The 24,081-nt window shown below is 29.6% G+C and overlaps 1 protein-coding gene and 1 long non-coding RNA gene across 4 annotated transcripts in view; both read right to left on the reverse strand.

Moving 5' to 3' along the window:
- LOC111622847 (inversin-like) overlaps window positions 1-24,081 on the reverse strand; it is an 88,719-nt gene that overhangs the window by 22,152 nt on the left and 42,486 nt on the right. The window lies entirely within an intron of this gene.
- LOC111622848 lies at window positions 141-7,724 on the reverse strand. Its single transcript, XR_002756350.1, has 3 exons — window positions 7,541-7,724; window positions 4,506-4,612; window positions 141-843 (listed from the first exon to the last, which is right to left on the reverse strand). It is a non-coding gene; the product is annotated as an uncharacterized LOC111622848 (long non-coding RNA).

A 24,081-nucleotide genomic window follows, 5' to 3' on the forward strand; every position in this document is an offset into this window, starting at 1 on the left:
AATATATATAAACCATAAATCTAAATCTAAATTTTGGATTATGTATTAAATTATTAGCTGATATGTATTAAAGTAGCTAATCTTTTGTTTAGATTATTAGAATTCAAAAAATTAATATATGATTCAAAATAATCCAGTGATTTAAATTTATGCCTCACTATCAAATTAGGGTTTTTGTAGTTATGTTATATATGTATATCTATTGACTACAGATAAAGTAATTGAATAATGCTAATATATATATAAACACATACAAAGAATATATAATCACTGGATATTATTTTCATATCTAAATAACTACATTCCAAATTTTCAGGCTATAACTAAGGTAACAATTAAATGATTAAATGGTGTAATTTTGCCTAAAGGTAGGTGATTAGTCCATCATCTTGTACTTACTAATTGTAAATACATTTTCAATCAAACTAAATAATTTACTAGATTATGAATATAAAGATTAGCTTGGAGTGAAATTCAAACCCAAAATTCTGCCTACTGTGCGTATACATCACCAGTTACAGAACCAAGAGTTCCCAATGTTTGCTTCCACAATATATCAATTTATAAACATAGAGATCAATTGCCATGCCGACTTCAGAATATTTTATCATCATTTATTAATTTCTTACAATGATATTTACTTCATTCAAGTGTAATATAAAATCAAATTATAATAAAAAATCAATGATCATAATTACAATATTACATATTAAACTTTTTTGTACCTGAATCACGGCGGCAGCAATCGTTTCGATATCCAAAGACGTCAGGCCTCCCGACTCTATAAGAATCTGTGCTATTTCCGTCTGTTCTGATTTCAATGCATAATCCAGTGGAGTGCATCTATTGTAATGTAAATAATACATTATTAGCAAATAATACAATTTATAACTTGCTAAAAACTGAAAAAATATTTATTTGTCTGAAATAATATAAAGTTAATGTTCTAAATTTATTAAGACTTTTTATTAAACTTCAACAAATATGTGAATAAGAATATAGAATAAAATTAATTTAGAAAAAATTAAATGAAAAAACATATAGACATGTTTTTTATATCAATTAAAAAGAATAACTATTTTAAATGGTAAACGATAAACAATAATTACCACAACTTTCTACTATCTAAATATCAATAAGCCAGAAATGTAACGTGCTCTATAGAAAAATCTAATGCCCAAAATTTGAACAATACAGTGCACATTATAAAGAAATGCCATTCCTAAAAAGATGAGAAGAAAAACTATAAATCTCTTATTTTATAGAATAAGAGATTTATCCAGTATTCCAGATAATAATGACTTCTTATTGGGTTTCATCATAGTGCAGTTCTATTTTGTCTTTTAAAATTTATTTTATTAATTTTTTCAATACAGATTTTTTCATTCTGTAATTTTTTATATCAAGTACCCCCATCTTGTGCTAGCCAATCAATGCAATTAATTTTAAATTATTCTTTGTTTTATAAGCATAGAGGCTATTGTAAATTAAGTAATGCAGGTGTGGATGGATAGGTATGCATGCAATCATTACATTACAAGCGGGTGAATAGTGTTTACAAGAAATGTTACATAATGCTAGGATCTTCTTGAGAAACAGAGTGATTCAGTTTTTTTCCTGAAGAGCTGCGCAGCACTTCACTCTGCTTATGTCACTGTTTAGTATGTAATTAATAAAATAATGTAACTTTCAGTACTCCGTGCCATGTATTATTAAATGTACAAAAACTTTTTAATCAAAAGCTTTCATATATTTTAACAAAATTATATTTATTTTTAAAGGTACACCCTCTTATTATTTTTACAACATTTTATTATATCCTTTTATTTATTTATTTTATAATATATTTCAGTCTTACTTATACTAGCCCATAGTTTTACACAATTTAACAAAAATAATTTTATTTCTACAGATATGCTGTCATATTATTTTAATATTTTACTACATTTATTTATTTACTTATTTTTACCAAATGCTTTTAATTAGTTATTCCAGCTGACACTATAATAATTTTCAGGTAATTATATTTTTTGAGAAAACTTTTCTATGCATTATTAAATATAATTTAATATATTCTGTAATTCTTACATAATTTTTTGCTGATATATTTAATAAAATAAGACTAAAGAGCAGCATTAAGCCTTTCTAAATTATAGAAAATAAACTTACTTTTTCCATCAAAAAGAGAGTTCTTGTGTGATTTGTTCTCAACAGCAATCTTGTGCTAATTCCAAAGGAAATACAACTAATTGAGAGAACAGTAAGCAATGAAGTATCATTTGTAATACTTTGTGCAATTTATTTTTGTTTAAATTATCTGAGAGTTAAGACTCATAATTTAAACAAAAATACCAATGATTAGTATCGATCCACTCAGTACATGAAATGAAAGATTTACAAATGCTAGAATGAATAGAGATCTGCAAGTCTGCCATACAGTATGTCTGCATTAATTTAAGACATGGAAATCCCTATATGAGACTCCTGAATGACTTAAGGATGCTTAAAGACAGATTGGTTTTTTATTGTTTTCAATTGTATTCTACTGTTTTTAAATTAAAATTGAAACTTGTTTTTTGAATTCAGAAGATTGTTTTTAATTTTTTAAAAAAAGAAATTATTTTGAAAATTTTTTCTCATTAAGATTTGGAATGTTCTTTTGTGCATCAAATTTTAAACTGTATGAATAGTAAGTTCCATTTCTGGAAATTATGTCTGTTCGATAATGTTTTATTCAGCCTGAAGACAGGCATTTAATACAGCTGAAAATGTTTGCAGAAATCAAATACTTGCCAGAAAATAAGGTGTAATAATTCTTAAGCTGACAGTTAAAATTTAGAATTAACATATTTAACATAATGTTAATACTTAAATTATTGTGAGAATCAGAATGGGAATTATATAATTAAATTGATTAAATTATGAAGCTAAATACATCAATCTAAATTTGTGTGCTGTTTTGGATTGGGAACTGCTCCTATAGCGGAGACCCGATGTCATTTCCTTCATCTTTCAATGAAGAAAACGAGAATATAATTTTTACTACATGGAAAAAGTAATTATTTTCTCTTCAAGTTGCTAATAATTTATCGTGAGAAACTAATTTCTTTCTTAAAGATGTTTCACTAGAGGAAGCACATTTGTCACTTTTCTGACAAAAAGGAAATTGACTTTCCTTCTAACAACCCTTATCTGTCAAATTTGACCACCATCTGGTTGTCCACCCCCTCAACACATCCCCGAACATCCCATTTACGTACAAAAAACCATTTGATTTTATTGGTTCAAACAGAGAACAAAACAAGCAATTTCCTCCAATCGAGGAGTTTGCCGAAAATTTCCCTCAGCTCCATAACCAAAGTCTCTGAGCTCATGACTTTTTTGTTGTGCCGAGAAGTCCTTGACAATCCTCCGCCAATCTCCTCCGTCTTCACCAAACCTCCACTGCTGTATTACATCATATTGCTGAACAAGAGTCCACACAATATATACCAGCTGAGGTAGTATATATATTTTTGTAAGCTCTCTCTCTCGCAAGATCAAACAAGGAGTAGAAATCTCTTGTTAAATTGTAATCTACTTATAGTTTCTTATTATTAAATTTCATTTGATATTGAAAGATGGTCTCCTCTTTGAACTCGGCTCCAAGCTAAGTCTTATCACTTGCCCAGGACTCTCCCCACTCATCATTGTAACAGCCCTCCTCTAAAATTATACTTAAACGTGTGATAGGACATAGATCCCATCCCTATCTGGTGTCAGGAATCCTGACTGTAGATCGGAATTTTACAATCTTTGATCTAAAACATATTTTTAAGCCATCCTACGACCCTGTGACAGATCCGCAAGATCCTGCAAAATAAGTGGTATAAAATATAATCAACTACCCTTGGTTCTCACAATATAGTAGAATCTACTAAACTCAAATGAATTAATTTCAAATTTACAAAAGTTTACTATATATATATATTGTGATTATTCTGTAATCAAAACAAATCTGTTTTTCAAACCAAACTGAATATTCAAACAGATGTTCAAGAAGGAATTCAAGAAAAATGTAAGAGATAAACAAAATTTGCAAAAAACCATAATGAATAAATTGGTAATCAGCAATGAAAATAGAATAAGTCTAATAAATTTATGTGAAAAAATTTTGAAACCTATTTCTTAATAGAATTTTGTAATTTTAGAGATAGTTATTTTTGTCTTTCTCTATACCGAGAGCATTAACAGAGCTTTTTCTCAGGCTTCACATGGAATCAGACCTACAACAAGGCAGCTGGATGGCAAGGGAGAGGTTTGGCACATTCAAATCATCCTTGAAAATTTCTGAGATTTGGACTCAGATTTGAATCTAAATGCCAGAATTATAAGCTGAGCCATTTACAATCTCAGTCTTCCAGCAATTTTTAAAATTATTGTTATATAATTAATGAAATTATCAAATACATAATTATTTAATTACTTGACAATTAGAAATTTTTATTAAATATTTACAAAATTACCTTTTATTTACTGCAGCCATGCAATTAACATGAACACCATATTCACATAATAATCTCACAACATCCAGACAGCCATTCAAACAAGCAACATGAAGAGGGATTTTACCCTAAAATAATAAAAGGTAATTATTAAAATTTTGGTCTTTTTACATTATAGTTAGCCCTAAATAAGATGTAAATAAAAGCCCAAATCCATATAATGTTTATTGATGCAAATAACTCAAATAATAAAAAACTGAAAATGATTTATTTGCTTCGCACAACTTTTCATTCATCTTGAAGGGATTTTTTGGATTTGCTTAAACCGCATATGCTTCTTAAAGATAAATTTTTATTTAACTTTGGGTGATCCTTCTATTAATGTAAATATACTTGAAGATTTTGATAGAATTACAATAAATTATAATACAAAATACATGTTAGAATATAGTGGATTCATTAGTAAATTTTATTGTGATAAAGATGGGCAAAGCTGAAAGAACTGACCAAGTCACAGTGGATATGATCAGTGCATAGAATCTCATGGGGATATGTTGGCTAACAAAGATTATGAAGGTATTAAGGCAGCATGAAGAGATAAAGTATCATCTGAATGGAGAAAAGGTATTATAGTCCCAATATTCAAGAAAGGTTATAGAAAAAAAGGTGAAAATTACAGTGATCACATTACCTCATGTTGCCAAGATTTATGAAAGAGGTTTAGACTAGTGCAAAATCAGAAAAGTGGTGGAACACCAACTAGAAGAGGAACATGGGTTCAGAAGGAACCAATCTAACACAAATCTGATATTCTCTGTGAGACTACTGATAGACAAGAGTTGAGAATACAAAAAAGACTTAATAATGACTTTTATAGATAGTGAGAAAAAAAGAGAGATGCCCTTACTCTAGGGCCTTCCACACCATCTGTCTTGTGACACTAGAATATGATAGTGTCCCAAGACAGATGGTGTGGAAGGCACTAGAGTAAGGGCATCTCTCTCTTAGCAAAAATTATAAATCAGATACAAGCAATGTATATCATAAGCCTAAGTTGTTTCAAGACAGGAGTTGGGAAAACTGAGTGGTTCGAAGTAAAGACAGGACTTCGACAATGAAGTGTTTTGTTATCACTTCTGTTTATAATCACAATGGATGAAATCCATAAGAATGTAAAAAAAGCCCTAATGGAAAGAAGTTGTGGACTTGGCTATTTTCAGATGACATAGTATTGGTGAAAGACAGAAGAAGTCCAACATCAATTGTATGTTGGAACAGGGAGCTAGAGGAGTGGGGAATGAAGATAAACCAAGCAAAAAGCAAAACAGTGGTGATTTCAAGAAGAACGTGGGAGGGAAGAGAGAAAATTGAACCGAATGGAGAATGATTAGAGGATGTTGATGGTTTTAGATACCTGGGAGCAAAAGTATTAAAGGATGGAAAGATAAGCAAAGAAATAAGTAGAATACCATATGATGATGGCTTCTACCAGAGTATGAGCACTTTGATCTGGAAAAAGGAAGTGCCACTCAAATATAAGGAGGTCCTTTATCAATTATCAATATTATCTCAATTATGCAGCATGGACTACATCATGGTGAAAAGACAAATATACAGGCAGCAGAAATGAAATTCCTCAGGAGCATGCCAAAAAAGACCAGAAGAGACAGGATAATGAATGAAGAATTAAGGGAAAGAACAGGAATAAAAAATTTGGGAAGAAGATAGAACAAATTATACCAAGAGAGTTTGGACATACCAAGAGATTGCAAAAAAATAGAATACCAAAGTTAATATTGGAGAAGGAGATAGGGGAAGACCCAGAAAGAGGTGGATAGACAAAAGAGCTGAAGACCTACGAAAAAGGACTGACAATGTAACAATGGTGTTTGCAGAGGAGTGGTAGAAAGATAGAAAGAGATTGAGGTCTTTGGTCTATGGCTTCACTGGATTAAGGGTGAAGAAGAAAAGATAAAAAGTAAAATTAATTTGTATGATGTTATTTTAAAGAAAAAATCCTCCAATGAATTTATTGAAAAAAATTATACAAAATATAATTGTTTCATTATTATTATGAGCTATTTGCACAAAAATACAATAGTTAATATGTCAAATTCATATACATGTTTCAAACTTTTGCTCATCTTTAAGCCATATACAGTATAACAAATTTCCCAATAACTTAATATTGTAAATGTTTATAAGTGTAAATACCATACTTCCTGATACTTCCTAAATTCTAAGATGCACCATGAATTTGAAATTGAATTTTACAATTTTTTTATGGAATAAAAAACTTTTAACACTTTTGATACCACAAGAATCACTGATGTTCCTTACTTGTATTATAGTTTACCACTGTGTAATGTAGGTTCCATATGTTACTCAATATTAATTTACACATTTCAATTTCTATAAACCTGGCAAACAAGTGATGCTTTGAATTTTATAGCATGGCACACAAAGAATATCATTCTATACAATTATAATTTGTGCTGCCATTTTACATGATTTTATTCAACTATTAAAAATACTCTTTGTAAGTTCAGACAAAGGAAATACTGTTGGGTGAGCTCATAATTGCAATTTAAAACTGACACATAATTTACAGTTGTGCATAACTATATCCCCTTTCACACTGACTTTAAAACACAGATAATCCACAATATTTGCTAAAATTACAGTAATCTATCTGCAAACTCATCCAAATTGATACTACCATTGCTTATTGTAAAAATAAGTGCACATTATAAAGGTTTAAATTTCAAAGTTTAAGAATGTATGTAAATTTTCTTATGAATGACAAATTAATTGAGAACAAATGCCCGAATCAACTGACAAGCATAAATGTAAACTGCCAGATTAATTTTGAGTTACATTAAAGTAATTTAATTATTGAAATTTGGTCTAAGGGTAAATTATTGGGTCATTAATTTTCATAAAGATCAGTAATTAGAAATTAATTAATTTTTTTATTTTAAAACAACTATTATTAATTATTTAAGTCAATTTGTAACACAAAAAAAATATCAACTAATTTATTAACAAGTACTTACTTCATTGTCGGCAACATTAGGATTAGCACCATTTGCAAGTAAAACAGATGTACAATTAATGTGACCCTCGTGGCTGGCACAGTATAAAGGTGTTCTTCTGTTAAAGTGCAATAAATGATTATTACTATTTCTAAATAGATTATTACAAAAACATAATTATAAAATAAAAATAAAAGATACAGGTAAAAAAAGAGTAAAAGATGTTCTTTATGCTGACCTACAAAAATTGTTGATAAATTCTTTGTTATTTAATTTTTAATTAATTTATAATAAGTAATTATTTTTCATAATAATCTCAATGCCAAGTTTGAGATTTTTACAAATTCTCAATTGCTTAGTTTGAGTTGAGTTGTTCAATTAACAATTTCAATTTTGATTTTCTTTAATTACTAAATAAATAAAATTTAATTTGTATTGATTTTAAGTAATTAGTTGAAAAACTACCTATTTTAGACATAATTGAAAGATTTGATGGCAATGAAATTACTCATTACAAATGATTAATTTTGAGATAAGTAATATTTAATGTTTTGTTGAAAACTTAAAATTTAGTAAATTATGTTTCAGTAATATACAGTAATTCTTTTGCATTACGTAGACACTGATGGCAAACATATTATATAAATCAAAATTAATAATTATAATTAAATTAAATAATTTTTAGAAATTCTGGAAGAAAATAATCGGTTCAGAGCAGGACTCGAACCCACAACTCCCACTTACCAAAACTAATTAAATTTATACGCAGAAATATAGCCCGATGGAATCCGGTAGTTGTTTGGGATAATACAAATTTATCGAGTTTGAGAGATGTTTGTTTATATATAAATCAAAAACTTTAAAAGCTTATACACAGAGATTAAAAACAAATCTAATTTAAAAAATAAAAATAAAATCCAGTTAGTAAAATTAAAATTTTTATTTTACTAACTGGATTTTAGGTTTGGAAGTGTTATCGTATTATACAGGGTGTATCAGAATGATGGTTTAAAAATTTGGGGGATTGTAGAGGATGAAATTTTGAACGTTTTGATATAAGGAACCCATAGCCGGAAATTTGAACTAAAGTGTCTACAGCACTATTGCACGTTCTATGCAGTCGGTATCTGAATGAAACAGCAGAATACAGTATTTATGACAAGTTTTATTGACAAAACAGTAGAGAGCAATCAAACTGTACATCGAATTAGTGGCTGCACTACTTTAGAGTAAATGTTTAATGTGACGACCACTAACTTCGTTACATAATGTGCAATGACGAACCATGTTTTGTCCGACTCTCTGTAAGATGCCATGCTCCCCTCTGATGGTGACCAGAAGGACGACAAGCACAAAGTGCACAATGTCCTGTACACAGGCTCAGTTAGACCATTGTAGTTTTGTGTTTACAGTCTTTCATCTGCAGCAATAACATGATGTCAATGGACGGAAGGGTAGCTACCAAAGTGAAGGGCGATCAAACACTTAGGCCGCTGTAGACACTTTAGTTCAAATTTCCGGCTATGGGTTCCTTATATCAAAACGTTCAAAATTTCATCCTCTACAATCCCCAAATTTTTAAAACGTCATTCTGATACACCCTGTATATGTACAGTTCGGGATAGGGTTTTTACATAAATCTAATTTTCAATCTCTGTGTGTATAAGTTGCTATTTCTAGATATTAATAAAGGTTTATAAAATGATAAAAGAACTCAAATCTTCCTCACTATTCTTTCGATCTCACCAAAATCATCCAAATCTATTTTCTTAATCTCTGCTATTTTTTAATTGCAGTTATTACAATTTGTTAACAGTATTTCAGATAATGGTATGTAATTTAATATTTCAGATAGTATGTAATGATGTAAGATTAATCAAAATAATGAAAAAAATTATATTATATTTATGTATTGAAGGTAGAGAGGCACCAGAGCATGTGCTCTCTTTTTATTTTTTGGAATATTTGAAATTGGTAATTTGTTCAAATAGAGATACAAACTTTATTAGACATAAGAAAGCAATATATTATTTGTATTATTGTGCCCCTCTTCTCATCTTTATTCCAGATCTGCCATTGTACCGTAAGGATTATACAATTGTCAAATTGTCAGTACTGACAATTTGACAATTGTACAATCCTTACGGTACAATGGCAGATCTGGAATAAAGATGAGAAGAGGGGCACAATAATACAAATAATATATTGCTTTCTTATGTCTAATAAAGTTTGTATCTCTATTTGAACAAATTACCAATTTCAAATATTCCAAAAAATAAAAAGAGAGCACATGCTCTGGTGCCTCTCTACCTTCAATACATAAATATAATATAATTTTTTTCATTATTTTGATTAATCTTACATCATTACATACTATCTGAAATATTAAATTACATACCATTATCTGAAATACTGTTAACAAATTGTAATAACTGCAATTAAAAAATAGCAGAGATTAAGAAAATAGATTTGGATGATTTTGGTGAGATCGAAAGAATAGTGAGGAAGATTTGAGTTCTTTTATCATTTTATAAACCTTTATTAATATCTAGAAATAGCAACTTATACACACAGAGATTGAAAATTAGATTTATGTAAAAACCCTATCCCGAACTGTACATATACAGGGTGTATCAGAATGACGTTTTAAAAATTTGGGGATTGTAGAGGATGAAATTTTGAACGTTTTGATATAAGGAACCCATAGCCGGAAATTTGAACTAAAGTGTCTACAGCGGCCTAAGTGTTTGATCGCCCTTCACTTTGGTAGCTACCCTTCCGTCCATTGACATCATGTTATTGCTGCAGATGAAAGACTGTAAACACAAAACTACAATGGTCTAACTGAGCCTGTGTACAGGACATTGTGCACTTTGTGCTTGTCGTCCTTCTGGTCACCATCAGAGGGGAGCATGGCATCTTACAGAGAGTCGGACAAAACATGGTTCGTCATTGCACATTATGTAACGAAGTTAGTGGTCGTCACATTAAACATTTACTCTAAAGTAGTGCAGCCACTAATTCGATGTACAGTTTGATTGCTCTCTACTGTTTTGTCAATAAAACTTGTCATAAATACTGTATTCTGCTGTTTCATTCAGATACCGACTGCATAGAACGTGCAATAGTGCTGTAGACACTTTAGTTCAAATTTCCGGCTATGGGTTCCTTATATCAAAACGTTCAAAATTTCATCCTCTACAATCCCCCAAATTTTTAAACCATCATTCTGATACACCCTGTATAATACGATAACACTTCCAAACCTAAAATCCAGTTAGTAAAATAAAAATTTTAATTTTACTAACTGGATTTTATTTTTATTTTTTAAATTAGATTTGTTTTTAATCTCTGTGTATAAGCTTTTAAAGTTTTTGATTTATATATAAACAAACATCTCTCAAACTCGATAAATTTGTATTATCCCAAACAACTACCGGATTCCATCGGGCTATATTTCTGCGTATAAATTTAATTAGTTTTGGTAAGTGGGAGTTGTGGGTTCGAGTCCTGCTCTGAACCGATTATTTTCTTCCAGAATTTCTAAAAATTATTTAATTTAATTATAATTATTAATTTTGATTTATATAATATGTTTGCCATCAGTGTCTACGTAATGCAAAAGAATTACTGTATATTACTGAAACATAATTTACTAAATTTTAAGTTTTCAACAAAACATTAAATATTACTTATCTCAAAATTAATCATTTGTAATGAGTAATTTCATTGCCATCAAATCTTTCAATTATGTCTAAAATAGGTAGTTTTTCAACTAATTACTTAAAATCAATACAAATTAAATTTTATTTATTTAGTAATTAAAGAAAATCAAAATTGAAATTGTTAATTGAACAACTCAACTCAAACTAAGCAATTGAGAATTTGTAAAAATCTCAAACTTGGCATTGAGATTATTATGAAAAATAATTACTTATTATAAATTAATTAAAAATTAAATAACAAAGAATTTATCAACAATTTTTGTAGGTCAGCATAAAGAACATCTTTTACTCTTTTTTTACCTGTATCTTTTATTTTTATTTTATAATTATGTTTTTGTAATAATCTATTTAGAAATAGTAATAATCATTTATTGCACTTTAACAGAAGAACACCTTTATACTGTGCCAGCCACGAGGGTCACATTAATTGTACATCTGTTTTACTTGCAAATGGTGCTAATCCTAATGTTGCCGACAATGAAGTAAGTACTTGTTAATAAATTAGTTGATATTTTTTTTGTGTTACAAATTGACTTAAATAATTAATAATAGTTGTTTTAAAATAAAAAAATTAATTAATTTCTAATTACTGATCTTTATGAAAATTAATGACCCAATAATTTACCCTTAGACCAAATTTCAATAATTAAATTACTTTAATGTAACTCAAAATTAATCTGGCAGTTTACATTTATGCTTGTCAGTTGATTCGGGCATTTGTTCTCAATTAATTTGTCATTCATAAGAAAATTTACATACATTCTTAAACTTTGAAATTTAAACCTTTATAATGTGCACTTATTTTTACAATAAGCAATGGTAGTATCAATTTGGATGAGTTTGCAGATAGATTACTGTAATTTTAGCAAATATTGTGGATTATCTGTGTTTTAAAGTCAGTGTGAAAGGGGATATAGTTATGCACAACTGTAAATTATGTGTCAGTTTTAAATTGCAATTATGAGCTCACCCAACAGTATTTCCTTTGTCTGAACTTACAAAGAGTATTTTTAATAGTTGAATAAAATCATGTAAAATGGCAGCACAAATTATAATTGTATAGAATGATATTCTTTGTGTGCCATGCTATAAAATTCAAAGCATCACTTGTTTGCCAGGTTTATAGAAATTGAAATGTGTAAATTAATATTGAGTAACATATGGAACCTACATTACACAGTGGTAAACTATAATACAAGTAAGGAACATCAGTGATTCTTGTGGTATCAAAAGTGTTAAAAGTTTTTTATTCCATAAAAAAATTGTAAAATTCAATTTCAAATTCATGGTGCATCTTAGAATTTAGGAAGTATCAGGAAGTATGGTATTTACACTTATAAACATTTACAATATTAAGTTATTGGGAAATTTGTTATACTGTATATGGCTTAAAGATGAGCAAAAGTTTGAAACATGTATATGAATTTGACATATTAACTATTGTATTTTTGTGCAAATAGCTCATAATAATAATGAAACAATTATATTTTGTATAATTTTTTTCAATAAATTCATTGGAGGATTTTTTCTTTAAAATAACATCATACAAATTAATTTTACTTTTTATCTTTTCTTCTTCACCCTTAATCCAGTGAAGCCATAGACCAAAGACCTCAATCTCTTTCTATCTTTCTACCACTCCTCTGCAAACACCATTGTTACATTGTCAGTCCTTTTTCGTAGGTCTTCAGCTCTTTTGTCTATCCACCTCTTTCTGGGTCTTCCCCTATCTCCTTCTCCAATATTAACTTTGGTATTCTATTTTTTTGCAATCTCTTGGTATGTCCAAACTCTCTTGGTATAATTTGTTCTATCTTCTTCCCAAATTTTTTATTCCTGTTCTTTCCCTTAATTCTTCATTCATTATCCTGTCTCTTCTGGTCTTTTTTGGCATGCTCCTGAGGAATTTCATTTCTGCTGCCTGTATATTTGTCTTTTCACCATGATGTAGTCCATGCTGCATAATTGAGATAATATTGATAATTGATAAAGGACCTCCTTATATTTGAGTGGCACTTCCTTTTTCCAGATCAAAGTGCTCATACTCTGGTAGAAGCCATCATCATATGGTATTCTACTTATTTCTTTGCTTATCTTTCCATCCTTTAATACTTTTGCTCCCAGGTATCTAAAACCATCAACATCCTCTAATCATTCTCCATTCGGTTCAATTTTCTCTCTTCCCTCCCACGTTCTTCTTGAAATCACCACTGTTTTGCTTTTTGCTTGGTTTATCTTCATTCCCCACTCCTCTAGCTCCCTGTTCCAACATACAATTGATGTTGGACTTCTTCTGTCTTTCACCAATACTATGTCATCTGAAAATAGCCAAGTCCACAACTTCTTTCCATTAGGGCTTTTTTTACATTCTTATGGATTTCATCCATTGTGATTATAAACAGAAGTGATAACAAAACACTTCATTGTCGAAGTCCTGTCTTTACTTCGAACCACTCAGTTTTCCCAACTCCTGTCTTGAAACAACTTAGGCTTATGATATACATTGCTTGTATCTGATTTATAATTTTTGCTAAGAGAGAGATGCCCTTACTCTAGTGCCTTCCACACCATCTGTCTTGGGACACTATCATATTCTAGTGTCACAAGACAGATGGTGTGGAAGGCCCTAGAGTAAGGGCATCTCTCTTTTTTTCTCACTATCTATAAAAGTCATTATTAAGTCTTTTTTGTATTCTCAACTCTTGTCTATCAGTAGTCTCACAGAGAATATCAGATTTGTGTTAGATTGGTTCCTTCTGAACCCATGTTCCTCTTCTAGTTGGTGTTCCACCACTTTTCTGATTTTGCACTAGTCTAAACCTCTTTCATAAATCTTGGCAACATGAGGTAATGTGATCACTGTAATTTTCACCTTTTTTTCTATAACCTTTCTTGAATATTGGGACTATAATACCTTTTCTCCATTCAGATGATACTTTATCTCTTCATGCTGCCTTAATACCTTCATAATCTTTGTTAGCCAACATATCCCCATGAGATTCTATGCACTGATCATATCCACTGTGACTTGGTCAGTTCTTTCAGCTTTGCCCATCTTTATCACAATAAAATTTACTAATGAATCCACTATATTCTAACATGTATTTTGTATTATAATTTATTGTAATTCTATCAAAATCTTCAAGTATATTTACATTAATAGAAGGATCACCCAAAGTTAAATAAAAATTTATCTTTAAGAAGCATATGCGGTTTAAGCAAATCCAAAAAATCCCTTCAAGATGAATGAAAAGTTGTGCGAAGCAAATAAATCATTTTCAGTTTTTTATTATTTGAGTTATTTGCATCAATAAACATTATATGGATTTGGGCTTTTATTTACATCTTATTTAGGGCTAACTATAATGTAAAAAGACCAAAATTTTAATAATTACCTTTTATTATTTTAGGGTAAAATCCCTCTTCATGTTGCTTGTTTGAATGGCTGTCTGGATGTTGTGAGATTATTATGTGAATATGGTGTTCATGTTAATTGCATGGCTGCAGTAAATAAAAGGTAATTTTGTAAATATTTAATAAAAATTTCTAATTGTCAAGTAATTAAATAATTATGTATTTGATAATTTCATTAATTATATAACAATAATTTTAAAAATTGCTGGAAGACTGAGATTGTAAATGGCTCAGCTTATAATTCTGGCATTTAGATTCAAATCTGAGTCCAAATCTCAGAAATTTTCAAGGATGATTTGAATGTGCCAAACCTCTCCCTTGCCATCCAGCTGCCTTGTTGTAGGTCTGATTCCATGTGAAGCCTGAGAAAAAGCTCTGTTAATGCTCTCGGTATAGAGAAAGACAAAAATAACTATCTCTAAAATTACAAAATTCTATTAAGAAATAGGTTTCAAAATTTTTTCACATAAATTTATTAGACTTATTCTATTTTCATTGCTGATTACCAATTTATTCATTATGGTTTTTTGCAAATTTTGTTTATCTCTTACATTTTTCTTGAATTCCTTCTTGAACATCTGTTTGAATATTCAGTTTGGTTTGAAAAACAGATTTGTTTTGATTACAGAATAATCACAATATATATATATAGTAAACTTTTGTAAATTTGAAATTAATTCATTTGAGTTTAGTAGATTCTACTATATTGTGAGAACCAAGGGTAGTTGATTATATTTTATACCACTTATTTTGCAGGATCTTGCGGATCTGTCACAGGGTCGTAGGATGGCTTAAAAATATGTTTTAGATCAAAGATTGTAAAATTCCGATCTACAGTCAGGATTCCTGACACCAGATAGGGATGGGATCTATGTCCTATCACACGTTTAAGTATAATTTTAGAGGAGGGCTGTTACAATGATGAGTGGGGAGAGTCCTGGGCAAGTGATAAGACTTAGCTTGGAGCCGAGTTCAAAGAGGAGACCATCTTTCAATATCAAATGAAATTTAATAATAAGAAACTATAAGTAGATTACAATTTAACAAGAGATTTCTACTCCTTGTTTGATCTTGCGAGAGAGAGAGCTTACAAAAATATATATACTACCTCAGCTGGTATATATTGTGTGGACTCTTGTTCAGCAATATGATGTAATACAGCAGTGGAGGTTTGGTGAAGACGGAGGAGATTGGCGGAGGATTGTCAAGGACTTCTCGGCACAACAAAAAAGTCATGAGCTCAGAGACTTTGGTTATGGAGCTGAGGGAAATTTTCGGCAAACTCCTCGATTGGAGGAAATTGCTTGTTTTGTTCTCTGTTTGAACCAATAAAATCAAATGGTTTTTTGTACGTAAATGGGATGTTCGGGGATGTGTTGAGGGGGTGGACAACCAGATGGTGGTCAAATTTGACAGATAAGGGTTGTTAGAAGGAAAGTCAATTTCCTTTTTGTCAGAAAAGTGACAAATGTGCTTCCTCTAGTGAAACATCTTTAAGAAAGAAATTAGTTTCTCACGATAAATTATTAGCAACTTGAAGAGAAAATAATTACTTTTTCCATGTAGTAAAAATTATATTCTCGTTTTCTTCATTGAAAGATGAAGGAAATGACATCGGGTCTCCGCTATAGGAGCAGTTCCCAATCCAAAACAGCACACAAATTTAGATTGATGTATTTAGCTTCATAATTTAATCAATTTAATTATATAATTCCCATTCTGATTCTCACAATAATTTAAGTATTAACATTATGTTAAATATGTTAATTCTAAATTTTAACTGTCAGCTTAAGAATTATTACACCTTATTTTCTGGCAAGTATTTGATTTCTGCAAACATTTTCAGCTGTATTAAATGCCTGTCTTCAGGCTGAATAAAACATTATCGAACAGACATAATTTCCAGAAATGGAACTTACTATTCATACAGTTTAAAATTTGATGCACAAAAGAACATTCCAAATCTTAATGAGAAAAAATTTTCAAAATAATTTCTTTTTTTAAAAAATTAAAAACAATCTTCTGAATTCAAAAAACAAGTTTCAATTTTAATTTAAAAACAGTAGAATACAATTGAAAACAATAAAAAACCAATCTGTCTTTAAGCATCCTTAAGTCATTCAGGAGTCTCATATAGGGATTTCCATGTCTTAAATTAATGCAGACATACTGTATGGCAGACTTGCAGATCTCTATTCATTCTAGCATTTGTAAATCTTTCATTTCATGTACTGAGTGGATCGATACTAATCATTGGTATTTTTGTTTAAATTATGAGTCTTAACTCTCAGATAATTTAAACAAAAATAAATTGCACAAAGTATTACAAATGATACTTCATTGCTTACTGTTCTCTCAATTAGTTGTATTTCCTTTGGAATTAGCACAAGATTGCTGTTGAGAACAAATCACACAAGAACTCTCTTTTTGATGGAAAAAGTAAGTTTATTTTCTATAATTTAGAAAGGCTTAATGCTGCTCTTTAGTCTTATTTTATTAAATATATCAGCAAAAAATTATGTAAGAATTACAGAATATATTAAATTATATTTAATAATGCATAGAAAAGTTTTCTCAAAAAATATAATTACCTGAAAATTATTATAGTGTCAGCTGGAATAACTAATTAAAAGCATTTGGTAAAAATAAGTAAATAAATAAATGTAGTAAAATATTAAAATAATATGACAGCATATCTGTAGAAATAAAATTATTTTTGTTAAATTGTGTAAAACTATGGGCTAGTATAAGTAAGACTGAAATATATTATAAAATAAATAAATAAAAGGATATAATAAAATGTTGTAAAAATAATAAGAGGGTGTACCTTTAAAAATAAATATAATTTTGTTAAAATATATGAAAGCTTTTGATTAAAAAGTTTTTGTACATTTAATAATACATGGCACGGAGTACTGAAAGTTACATTATTTTATTAATTACATACTAAACAGTGACATAAGCAGAGTGAAGTGCTGCGCAGCTCTTCAGGAAAAAAACTGAATCACTCTGTTTCTCAAGAAGATCCTAGCATTATGTAACATTTCTTGTAAACACTATTCACCCGCTTGTAATGTAATGATTGCATGCATACCTATCCATCCACACCTGCATTACTTAATTTACAATAGCCTCTNACATTACTGTGGTAAAACACTACACCTGTTTTGTCGATCAGTTCTGGCCGTCTTTTCTGTTTGATGATATTACTCGATTTGTTTACTCGATGGCAATACACTTTCGAATCAATTGTTAAATTGTCTGGTAAAAGCTCCAAAAAAAATTTCCTTAAAATCCCACCAAAGAAAGCAATTCTCTTTAAGAGCATGTGGAACCCATATATTGAGCTTTGAAACGAAACCAATTTGTTTCAAGTAATCACAAATGGTTTAGTTTGACAAATTTAATCTCTTAGTGATTTTACGTGTTGTTATTTGGCAGTTTGCTTCAATCGGTACCTTTATTTTGTTTTCGTTGGCTTCAACTGACCATCCAGAACTGGTGCATCTTCAATATTGAAATTACCAGAACGAAATTTTGTAAACCAGTTTTGGCACTCTCGTTCTGTCAATACATCTTCTCCGTACACATCACACAATTTTTATCTTGCTTGAAGAGCATTCTTACCTTTTTGGTAATAAAAGAGCAAAATATGCCAAAAATGCTGCTTTCGATCTTCCATATTTGATGGGACACAAAATATAAACAATTGCACAAAATCAAACAATATTTTTTACAAATAAGCCTTAAAGTGCTAGCTGTCAAAATATATAATGATAATACGGTTTAGAATGAAAATGGTAGAAAAAATACGACTAATCCGTCTAGAGGTAAAAAAACTAAATTACCTTCCAAACAATCCAATATATAAATAAACTAATAACGTTAAAAGTAAACTATTTAGATATATTAGAAAACATTTTTCAAAAATTGTTAACATTACTAATAGTATAAAATGTAAACAATAAAAATATTTAATTGTATGTTTTTTGTTAGCACAAAGTTGCTGTTGAGAACAAATCACACAGGAAGACTCCTTTTTGATGGAAAAGTAGGTTTATTTTCTATAATTTAGAAAAAATATGTGTTTTAGACTTTATGCCCCTCTTCAGTCCTTATTTTATTAAATATAAAGGCAAAAAACTATGTAAAAAATTACAGAATGTATTAAATTATATTTAGCATATGTGTACAATAAAGTTTTTTAAAAAATATAATTACCTAAAAATTATCATAGCGACATCTGAATTAACTAATTATTAAAACTGTGGTGTAAAATAAGTAAAACAGAAATAAATTAAAAATTAAGTAAATAAGAACTGAAGACTGAGATTTACTATAAGTCAAACAAACAGTTGAAGAAGAAAAGCACCCTTTGGCTGTTTATGTTAAAGACCCACAAGAGCAGACATTGCTATAGGTTAAAAATCAGAACTTGTTATAATCGCTTTTGATTGGCACAATTTACCAACAAGAACTGGAAAATAACAAATATGTGGATTCACCCTAATATGTGTATAATTTTATAAATGAAAGTCAAATCAAAATTTATGCAAGGATGGAGCAAACATTTCATCATAGTTGTGAGAAATCGGGTTTGATCAGGACAATAAATTGAATGTTTAACGGCGACAGGTTGATGAAACCTGCTCAAACTGTCACTGGATAGCTATAGGAGGGCTATTAGATACGAGTGGGGAGTGCGATAGATACATCGATAGTATGTCTGATATTTAATTAATATAAGCATTTACTTCCAACTTAACAAAGAAATTATATTTAATAAACAAATAAGAGTTCAAATATAAATGGATATACACAAAGTAACTAAAAGGCATTGACTTATTGACTTAGCTAATTAAAATGCTATTGCTATATATATGAGAGAGAGTTTACAATAAATATTAGCATATTACCTCATTTATATATATGCCCTCGGGAGGCAGAGTTCCTGAGATCAGACATTTTGTGTCTGATCTCAGGAACCAGAGATCAGACACAAAATCAATATATGGCAACTTCTTTAAACTTATGCGCCTGAGTTTGGCATGTAAACTGTTTCTATACTAATATTCTCTTCCAATGAGAATTAAGTATTTTGACCATCTGACAGAATGTCAAGATGAGTCTTATTTAGTCAGATATTTAGTCATAAGAGAAATAATGATCTCTCTCAGGAGCTAACAGTCAAAAAGGAAACATTAGTTCCTTGTTCTCCTCGACTTTTTCATAAACTAAAAGTTTTGAATTTAAAATCGAAATATTATATCGATTACAATTCTTATAAAATACCAATTCAATATTCAGATTCTCACATAGTAGTTTTAAACCATTCAATGAAACTGATCTGGATAACTTTGTGGCTTGTTTGTTATATTTAATATTCTAATATTCAGTAAGATATGCTGTAAGCATTCTAGTGATAGTGCCAATGTAATGTTCTTAAGTATTTGTGTATGGGTTACAGAGATAAATAAGTAATATAAAACCTTCAACACTTTTTTCTAGCAATTTTCTTTAATTAAACTAACATTTTCAGCCATTAAATATAGCTGAAAACATTAGTTTGATTAAAGAAAATTGCTAGGAAACAGTGTTGAAGTTTTATATTACTTATTTATAGAAGTTCTAGCTTTCTGTGCATACAATGGTAACAGAGATTATATATATTTCTGACTTCTGAGGTAATGCTAACAGAAATGCCGATCATTAGAAATTAATCTCTGCAAAAATGGTTGAGACAGATAGGTGATATATAAATAGTTTTTTGGGAAAAAAACATTGATTTTATGGAGAATGGATTAAGATAAAAGATGGAATATTTTGTAAATCTTAAAGTCAGTATTTTTGTGTATGGGATAGAGAGAAGAGAGAGCATAAAATCTTAGTATTGCTAAGACATAATTGCAAAGACTATCCAAGGAAGTTAAAATTTAATTTTAAAGTTCAAGAAAATAAATAATAAATAAAATGTGTGAATGATGTTTATCCAGTATATAAATAATAAAATTCATATATGTTTTTATATATCTCAATGTCTTCATGATCTGAAACATCTTAGTAATTAGACGCCGAACTTTAAATACAAATTTTAAAAATTATATGTTTTAACGTTTTTATTCTGTAACTGTAATCTGTAGGTCTTCTAACAAGTGTTTTGTTCTATATAATTGAAAAAAAAGATAACTTGATTTATTAACAGTACTTATAAACTCTATTATGTATTGTGTTCACTATTAATTTTTAACAGAAAACAGTATTAGCTCCTATTTTATGTTATTAAGTTTTAAAAAGTTACTTATGTTTTGTACTGGATTCCTACTCAAATTTTTCTTTTAAATTCCATGACTTTCCCTGACTTCCCCCCAACCAACTTTGTTCAAATTCCCTGACTCTCATCCCTTACAGTATGGCACATTGACAAAATAAAACAGTATTTAACTTAATATGTACATATGCTACCACTTCTCCAACTTTTTAATTAGTTATTTTTTTCTAATTAACAGTTATATATTTTTTATAATTGCCAAATTATTAAAACTAAAATTAAATTGTTTTATTAAATTTAAATATTAGGTTGTTTGGAAAGTAAGTTCATTTTTTTTACCTCTAGACGGATTAGTTGTATTTTTCCTGCTATTTTCATTCTAAACCGTATTATCATTATATATTTTGACAGCTAGCATTTTAAGGCTTATTTGTAAAAAATATTGTTTGATTTTGTGCAATTGTTTATATTTTGTGTCCCATCAAATATGGAAGATCGAAAGCAGCATTTTTGGCATATTTTGCTCTTTTATTACCAAAAAGGTAAGAATGCTCTTCAAGCAAGATAAAAATTGTGTGACGTGTACGGAGAAGATGTATTGACAGAACGAGAATGCCAAAACTGGTTTACAAAATTTCGTTCTGGCAATTTCAATATTGAAGATGCACCACGTTCTGGATGGCCAGTTGAAGCCAACAAAAACAAAATAAAGGTACCGATTGAAGCAAACTGCCGAATAACAACACGTGAAATCACTAAGAGATTAAATTTGTCAAATTGAACCGTTTATGATTACTTGAAACAAATTGGTTTCGGTTCAAAGCTCAATATATGGGTTCCACATGTTCTTAAAGAGAATTGCTCTCTTTGATGGAATTTTAAGGAAATTTTTCTTGGAGCTTTTACCAGACAATTTAACAATTGATTCGAAAGTGTACTGCCATCGAGTAAACAAATCGAGTAATATCATCAAACAGAAAAGACAGCCAGAATTGATCGACAAAACAGGTGTAGTGTTTTACCACAATAATGTCAAATTTTACACAAGTTTGGTAACTCGAAACTGTTATAACTTAAATGGGACGTACCATCGTACCAACCGTATTCGCCAGATCAAGTACACTCAGATTATTACTTGTTCTGGTCTATACAAATTTTTTCTAACTGTAAGACATTTACTTAAAATGACAATGTCAAAAATCACTTGGATCAGTTTTTTGTAAGTAACGATCGAAACTTTTATGAATGTGAAATAATGCTATTACCAGAAACGATGACAACAGGTATTTGACCAAAGTGGTCAATATATAATTCAATAAAATATTTATTTATTATAAAAGTATTGTGTTTTTTTCCACGGAAAAAAAACGAACTTACTCTCCAAACAACACAATAGTTTACCCTGTTATTAATCGACAACAATAAATCTATGTGGCTTTGAAAAAAAAAAGTCATTATTTATTTATTATTCATTAACAAATCCTATACAATACATGTACATACAAAAGTACATATTTATNTCAAACTTATAATACTGCATAATTAATACAGCAGTTTTAAAAATAACAATTGATATTGTTGTATGCTTGTATATTTTGTTTGCTAAAATTTTGGGAAAATTTTGTGTATGCACAAAAAAATTGTGGGTCCTGAAAATATTCTGCATCCTTTTCATATGTTATATCATCCTTTCTCAAAGTAGGCGATAACATCCCCTTGTGGGTGCTGGAGGCTTTCAGCGGGGCAGTAGAAGGCTCAGTGATTAAATATGAGTTTTATTTCTTCTCATTGAAACATTCTTTGATCTCAGAAATAGGATATGGGTCACACCCTATCTATCCTATCCATATAATAATGCATGTTTAAGCGTTATATTTGCAATAACTGTTTTTAAGATATGCAACAAATGGTAATATAAAAAGGTAAGTTAAAAAATATGGGGAGTCAAATTCAAAATGATATACGAGACATTACTGAATTTTCACAAAGACGTTTATATTATGAGTAAAACATATGTACAGTTACAAAGGTTCACAAACAACAATTACAAAATGTCAGGTTTAACAAAGTTCAAATACTTTAAATCCACGACAACAGGTCCGTCGAAAAGGACACCTTTGAGACAAACTTCTTCCAATGTTAGTTACCGCACAGTGAGATGAAACAATCCTCTAGGCCAGCTTAGGCGAAGCTAGATGTACGTGAGTTCCCGTAATGTATCCTAGGCGAACTAAACTTCCCGCCTAAACTCAATCCTTTTATATGGATTGAGGGAAATGGAATTCCACCAATCAGCACTTAGTAGCGCTACAAGACATCTGCTGGTCGTACGATGTCTTGCAGCCAATCTGCGGTCAAGTTTCCAAAATTGTCTGATCAGCGTTTCCATAGTGACAACCGTCGTTTGTTTGAAAATACGGAAAAGTGCACGAAATCGTATGCCGGACGGTTTTATCCCGACATGGGGGCACTAGATTTTTTTTAATCTCAAAGTGGGTGGTGGTCAAAATAAGTTTGAGAACCTGTGCATTATATTGCACCCAAGCAGATGACTATACTTATTCAAGAATATTGTCAGAAAAAAAATTGACAAGGCAGTCAAGGAGGCTAATTCCCTGACTTTTTCTGAACACTAAATGAAAATCCCTGACTTTCCAGATGAGTAGAAACCCTGTTTGTAAAATAAAATATAAATTCTAATTCTGTACTAAGTGAATCATAAAATTCTCTAACAATCAGATGAGCTTTGCATAATAATAAGTCCAAGGGCCTACATTATAAATGGGCTTTTGATATTTTTTTATTATTAAGTGTTCCAGGAAATGTTGATAATCATTAAATCAAGTTTAAAGTTGAAATCCATTTAAAAAGAATCTAAATATTACCATATTTGGATTCTTTTTAAATGCTATCTCTATGATATTAAATGTAGTTAAGAATAATTTATTAAATGCATACCATCAAAATACACCTTAAGTTGCCGAGATAATTTATTAAAACAAAACTAATGTTTTCAGCCCATTCAATAGGCCATCTTCAGGTAAAACGAGAAGATTAGAACATCGGTTTTCCAAAATAAATAAATAAATTTAAATATAAAAATTAACAGAAAATTATGTATAAATATAAACATAAAAGAAAACAAAATCAGATAT

Source organism: Centruroides sculpturatus, unplaced genomic scaffold (genome assembly GCF_000671375.1).
Source record: "Centruroides sculpturatus isolate CEXI.00-Female unplaced genomic scaffold, Cexi_2.0 scaffold226, whole genome shotgun sequence".
In the NCBI taxonomy this organism is placed as follows: domain Eukaryota; kingdom Metazoa; phylum Arthropoda; class Arachnida; order Scorpiones; family Buthidae; genus Centruroides; species Centruroides sculpturatus.